This window comes from Plecotus auritus (genome assembly GCF_963455305.1).
Source record: "Plecotus auritus genome assembly, chromosome: 8".
NCBI classification, from domain to species: domain Eukaryota; kingdom Metazoa; phylum Chordata; class Mammalia; order Chiroptera; family Vespertilionidae; genus Plecotus; species Plecotus auritus.
Genome location: NC_137782.1, coordinates 65108413 through 65115256, shown reverse-complemented (window position 1 = coordinate 65115256; position 6844 = coordinate 65108413).

Here is a 6844-nt window from a genome sequence, read left to right as displayed (position 1 = left end):
AAATAAATAAAAATAAAGTTCCCTTGGCCCAGAGCTTCTGGAAGGCTGAGCTAAGGTGACATCCAGCCCTCGTACGTGGCCTCTTAAGACACCAGGGAAAATGTTAGAATCTTAGGTTGTCTCTGCTAGTCTGGCACTCAGTGATGGTCAAGCCCACACCCCCTCATCATGGGGCAGTGTGCAGAGTGTATGTGTGCTGATGTGCATATATTGGTGTGTATTGCTCAGGTGTGTGTCTCTGTGGCAGCCTCGAGTAAAGGGGGAAAAAAGCCTGGTTCTGGCATTTCAAGCTGAACTTGAACCCCTGCTTACCCTCTAATCAGCGGTGTGACATTGGGCCAGTCACTCACCCTCAATGAGCATCAGTTCTCTTGTCTATAAAGTTGGAATGATAGCCCTGGCCATCATTGCCAAGTGATAAGAGCGTCAGCCCACACACCAAAGGGTCTCGGGTTCGATTCCCTGTCAAGGGCACGTATGAAGTACCCAGATTGCAGGCTCATCCCCGGCCCCAGTAGGGTCTCTGGGGCCTTGTGTTCAGGAGGCAACCAATCAATGTGTCTTTCTCACACTGATGTTTCTCTCTCTCCCCGCTCCCTACCTCTCTCCCACTCTCTCTAAGAAGCAATGGAAAAAATATCCTATCCTCAGGTGAGGATTAAAAAAGAAGTTGGAATGATAATCAAGGAGCTGACTCCTGCCAGCCTTGCTGAGTCATCACCTTCCACAGTCCCTCATCCCTCCTTCCAGCCACGCTCCCTTTTTTCTAGAGCTTGAACAAAACAAATTCTTCCTGCCCCTGCACTGTGGCCCTTGCTGTTCCATTTGCCTGGAATTTTCCCTACATCTTCCCAGGCTACCCCTCCTCTTCTTTCAGGTCTCAGGTCAAATGCATCTCCTCTGAGAGACATTCCCTGAAGGGTCATGCTCCCACCCAGGCCCCCGCAGCCTGCCTCCAATCCATAACTGTCTTGTTTTATTCACAGCACTTTTCAAAGTTTGAAATGATCTCATTTATGTACTAAATGGCTGTTGTCTGTCCCTCTTGCCCTTATTAGGAAGTCAGAACCCTGAGGGCAGGCTTGCTGTATCCCTATGTCTAGCACAGAGCCTGGCACCTACTAAGTGTTCAATTAATTGTTGAATGAATGAATGAATAAATGAATGAATGAAAAGTGCTCAGCACAGCCGAAACCGGTTTGGCTCAGTGGATAGAGCGTCGGCCTGTGGACTGAAGGGTCCCGGGTTCGATTCTGGTCAAGGGCATGTACCTTGGTTGCGGGCACATCCCCAGTGGGAGGTGTGCAGGAGGCAGCTGATCGATGTTTCTCTCTCATCGGTGTTTCTAACTCTCTATCCCTCTCCCTTCCTCTCTGTAAAAAAATCAATAAAATATATATTTAAAAAAAAAAAAAAAAAAAAAGAAAAGTGCTCAGCACAATGCTTGACATGTAATAAAGCTCAAAATTGCTGCTGATTATTATTACATAAGGGCTAGTGGCTATCATTGTTTAAGAGGAACAACTTTGCTCAGCAATTCTTACAGCAAGTACTTATGTGAGTGCTGTGTGGTAAAGTGTCGTGGGAGAAACAGGGTCATGAAGCCCAGTGGGTTGTTGAGGAATAGACCATGTAGCTGGGAAGACGAGGCCCCTGGGAAAACAATCATGATGCCTTGAGATCGTGATGCATTGAGTTATTCTCACAACAAGACTAAAGTGGCTATTATCACTCATTTTGTAGATTAGAGATTGGGGCTCAGAGAGGCTGAGATGCCTAATGTCAACCAGCTGCTCAGTGTGTCTCCAAAGCACTTAGGGTACCTGTGCCCAGAGCGAGGACGCAGTGGCCCAGGTGTCATTCGCACATCTGTCTGGACTTTCCTAGGGCAATTTGGCTGCTTGGCATGCGCAGCACATGCCTGGGCCTCACACACCTGGGCACAAGGGAGGTGGCCATGGGCTGCACGAGGGAGGTGGCCATGGGCTGCACGCTTTCTTCACAGGTCTGGGGCTCCGGTGGAGAAGTCCATGCAGAGGGGCACCAGGGCTGTGTCTGCTGGGAGGTTGTTACCACTGGGGGTAAAGCCTCTGGGTCTCTCTGTACCTCTGCTGAGGTCCAAGTTCTGGGCCAAGGAGGTCTTTGTTCTGTGGTGGAAAAAGCAGCTTTGACATAGGGCAGGACTAGGGCGGGTAGTGTGCTCACGGGGGGGACATACACTGGCAGACACCAGGCTGTTCAGGCACGTATGTGCGTGCGCGCGCGCGCACACACACACACACACACACACACACACACACACACTTCTTGCACACTCTCGTTCCCCCAGACATGCTGATGATTGCTCACACTGGCTGAGTCACGTTGCACCTGGCCTGACTGGCATCACTTGAACTCACAGTTTTGCAAAGACAGGGCTGTGTCCACTCTGCTCACCGAGCTTCCACAGAGCCCAGCCCAGGGCGAGCTGAGAGCAGGCACTCAAGATTTATAGAGAAGATAAATCCAGGCCCCCTCTATCCATCATTATCACCTCCACTCATTCTCTCGCTCACTGAGGGCCTCCAGGATCAGCACCAGGCGATGCTACAATCCGTCCTGCTCCCTCCCTGTCCACCTCTCCCCAGCATGCCTGTGCTGAGTGCCCCATTAGATGCCAAGTCTTGGCAGCTCTTGCCCTGCCAAACCTGGTTCCTGGATCCTGCCAAGTGCACACCCCAGTGGACATCCTGTTTCCCTCCCTCCTTCTTCCTGCTCTGACCACATGTCCTGGGCCAGACACTTATGCAATCCTATGAGTTCTTCCATCACCAGGCTCCTGATGGCCTGGTGCCCAGGGCTTGGCTTTGAGTCATGTGCTCTGGGGTTTGGCAGGGCTGGGACAGGAAGTTCACAGCCCTCGGAGACACTAACCCAGGCTGACTTGGAGGGAGGCCAGAGTCACTGGTTTCATCACCACACACCCACGGAGCACACCTGTGCACAGATATGTGAGGATGTGGCCTGGAAGAGGATGTGATATGTCCAAGGTTACAGGGAATATCAATGTCAATGTGGGAATCCAACCGTGGCACATCTGTTCATTCATGAACACAACTGCACAGCAATGGAGACAGGTTGCACTTCCAAATATCGCAGGGCCAGGGTTTGAAGCCCACCTGTTTACCAGCTGTGTGACCTTTGGCAAGCCACTCACTTCTCTGAGCCTTATCTTTGCTTATTTGCACATAGTAGATGCTAATAGTTGTAGCTGCTAAAAAAATCAATAGCAGAGTAAGTGCAAGTACACAGTTATCAGTATGTCTACAGACATACATCAACATAATGTACACGACGGTTGGTGTGCACGTGAATGTATATTGGTGCACACCTATGCATGTAACATGCTTATCCAAGGGCTTGTATAAGGCCCACCATTTTGTATATGGATGCATGTGTCTGTGAGGTCATTTGGGCTAATTATTTTTTTCCAACAATGCATACTCGTAGGGTGGTTTTCCAGAGGATTTTCTGAGCTCTTGTCGTGGGCAGGATTTGGTGTTTACCTGGGTAGACATGCATATGCTTGCCTGTGTCTGTGTGAACCTGTGTGAGGGGTAATGAGTACAACCCCATCCCTTATCAGGTTGGTTAGTTGGTAGAATCTGTGGGGATGGTGTCACCTCTGTATGGATGGATGCCAGGGGTTTGGGGCATTCTGAACCTGGATTGTTTGGGTTCACATCTCACCTGTGTAACCTTTGACAAGAGGCTTAAACGTTCTGTGCCCACTTTCCCATCTGTGCCTTGGAGATAATGATAACCACCTTATGGCGGTCTGATGACCAACAGAAGCAGTTGTGTGAATACTGACTACCCAGCCCAGCATAGACAAGTGCTGTACCTCTGCGTCTGTCCTCTGGGATACGTGATTTGCTTTCTATCACCGCTCTCACCCTCTTAGGTTTCCATTGCCTCTCTCCTGGGCTGTCCTTTCCAGCAGACTGGGAGGCCCGGAGGCCAGGGCCATGTCTGAGTCATCCCCAGTTATAACCTGCGCACTGCCTGCTAGTTCTGACCCTCAGGCTCCTTCAGGACACAGCTGGCCTTTATAGCGCTCTTCCATGTGCCGGGCACTGTGTTAAGCTCGTTAGATCTTCAACAATCTCAAGAGATTGGCATCATTTTTGGCCCCATTTTAGAGAAAAAGAAACTGAGGCTCAGAGAGGTTAAAAAATTGCCCAGGCTCACACAGTGGCTTGAACCTGGCAGACTGCCTCACTCTCGGCCTGATCTCGGCATAAGATTTGAGATGAAGAGTTTAGGGCATGAAGGTTGCATCTCCCTCTTAGACGCCCCTGTGTTGTTCTCTCTCTCTCCCTCTCTCTCCCTCTCCCTCTCTCTCTCTCTCTTGCTCTCTCTCCACATCTCACTAACACCTGCCCCATATGAATATCCCCGTGTTTCTCTTTCTCACCTTGGGGCATCTCAGCTCCCTGCCCAGGCACAGCGTCCCCAGAGGCCAGGCCCTGCTCCAGATCATCCCTTCTTTGGTCCAGTTGGGGTGAGGTGGAGGAGCTCCTCTGAGGCTGGTCAGCAGGGAGGACGGAGGGAATGCAAGACTTAGCAGGAGCGAGGGGCAGCCTCTGGGGAGTGTAGGGTTGGGTGCTCAGGCTCTGGCATAAAAATGGAGCAGAAGCCCTGGCTGGTTTGGCTCAGTGGATAGAGCATCGGCCTGTGGACTGAAAGGTCCCAGGTTCGATTCCGGTCAAGGGCATGTACCTTGGTTGTGGGCACATCCCCAGTAGGGAGTGTGATCGATGTTTCCCTCCCATCAGTGTTTCTGACTCTCTATCCCTCTCCCTTCCTCTCTGTAAAAAAATCAATAAGAATATATATTTTTTAAAAAATGGAGCAGAAGGTGCCTCCCTCCCCACCTCAGAGAAGGGAGGGAATGCAGGATAGAGGGAAAAGATCTTCCCTCTGAGGTCCAGGAAGCTGTCAAACTGCTGAGCTGCAACCGTTTTGAAGGACACCAGAGGGTTCCCTGATGCAGCTATGAGCTCTGTGTCTATTTAGTCCCCCCATGTGCCCCTGGGCCTCCAGGGGCTACCAAGGCCCAAGGTCTTGTGTATTCTGCCCTTGTTGGGTGGAGCGCTTATAGATGTCAATTAGGTCAAGTTGGGTGATGGTGTTGTTCAAATCTTCCCTAACCTTACTGATTTTCTGTCTACTTGTTTCATCATTTATTAAGGAAGTATTGAAATCTGTTCCATGGCCTGGAAACTCAGGGAAGTTGACTGGGACAACTATAGAAATGAGGAAAATGTATTCTCATTCATTTATTTCCTGGCCCATTCTTTGGTTCTTTCAAGTGGGAGAATAAACCTGATTCCTATTACTCCATCTTGGCCAGAACAACACTATTATTTTTAACTTTTTGGGGGGGAATAATTTTAGATTTATAGAAGAGTTACTAAGACAGTACTGACAGTTCCTAGATGCCCATAAACCATGTCTCCTTGCCTTTCCTTATCTTTCGTGCAACAATTATTACTGTGGCATGCAATTTTTTTTTATTTCTCTCAATCCTTCTGTGTCTATTAATTGAAATTCTATAAGAAAGATAAATCCCTTCTCCTCATTTATTAAATGCATTCAATCAAATATATTCTTTTTTAAAATTTAAAGAAATATAATTTAGAATGAAATATCCTCCCATGGTTCAAAATTTTAAATGGGTGCAAGTCTCCCTCCCACTCTTGTCCCCTCCCCAAAGACAGCCAAAGGCATTAGAGATTTCACACATGTACAAGCAAGGTCCATAAATCTTCTTTTTACACAAATGGTTTAGAAGAATTCTAAAAGATGCTTTGCACCCTTTCACCTAGCAATATCACGTAGAGAGCAGTGTAGCTCAGTACATATGGAGCTTTTTCATCCTTTTACATAGTGTTCCAGTGTGTAACTGTGCCAGGATTTATTACTTAGTCCCCTATCAATGAACATCTAGGTTGTTTCCAAATGTTTTCTGTTACAAACAATGCTGCCATGTCCAACATGTGGAATTGAACCTATAGATAGGCCCGCACAAGAGGGAGGGATCAAAGGGCATATGTGTTTCCCATTTTGATATTGCCACACTGCCTCAGGCTGCACCAGCTTACAGCCTGTTTCCTAAGTATGGGATGCTGTACAAAGAACCCCATACTATGTGGCTTAAAACAACAAAAATTATTCTCTCACAGTTCTGGAACCTAGAAGTCTGGAAAATGTTGGCTTTTACTCTGAGTGCGGTGGGAGCCATGGGTGGGTACTGGGCAGAGGAGGGACAGGACCCAAGTTATGTGGTAACAGGAGTTACCTGGTTGCTCTGAAAAGATTAGACTTGGGGGATGGAGAAGCGGGAAGTGGGGAGACCAGGGAGAAGCTGGTACAATAACCCAGATGAGAAGTGATGGTGGCTCAGGCCAGGGAGCTAGCTGTGGGGTTGGGTACAGGATGTATTTCCAAGGTTGAGTTGACAGGACTTGCTGATGGATTGGATTCAGGCCGTGAGGAAAGGGAGGAGTCAAAGATGACTCCAAGGTTTTGGCTGGAGCTATTGGGAGGCTGGAGCTGCCATTCTCTAAGGTGTGGACAGCACATGGGGTTTATTAAGCACCGAGAGCAGGGCCTGGGCCATGGTTCAAAATTTTAAGTGGGTGCAAGTCTCCCTCCCACTCTCGTCCCCTCCCCAAAGACAGCCAAAGGCATTAGAGATTTCACACATGTACAAGCAAGGTCCATAAATCTTCTTTTTACACAAATGGTTTAGAAGAATTCTAAAAGATGCTTTGCACCCTTTCACCTAGCAATATCACGT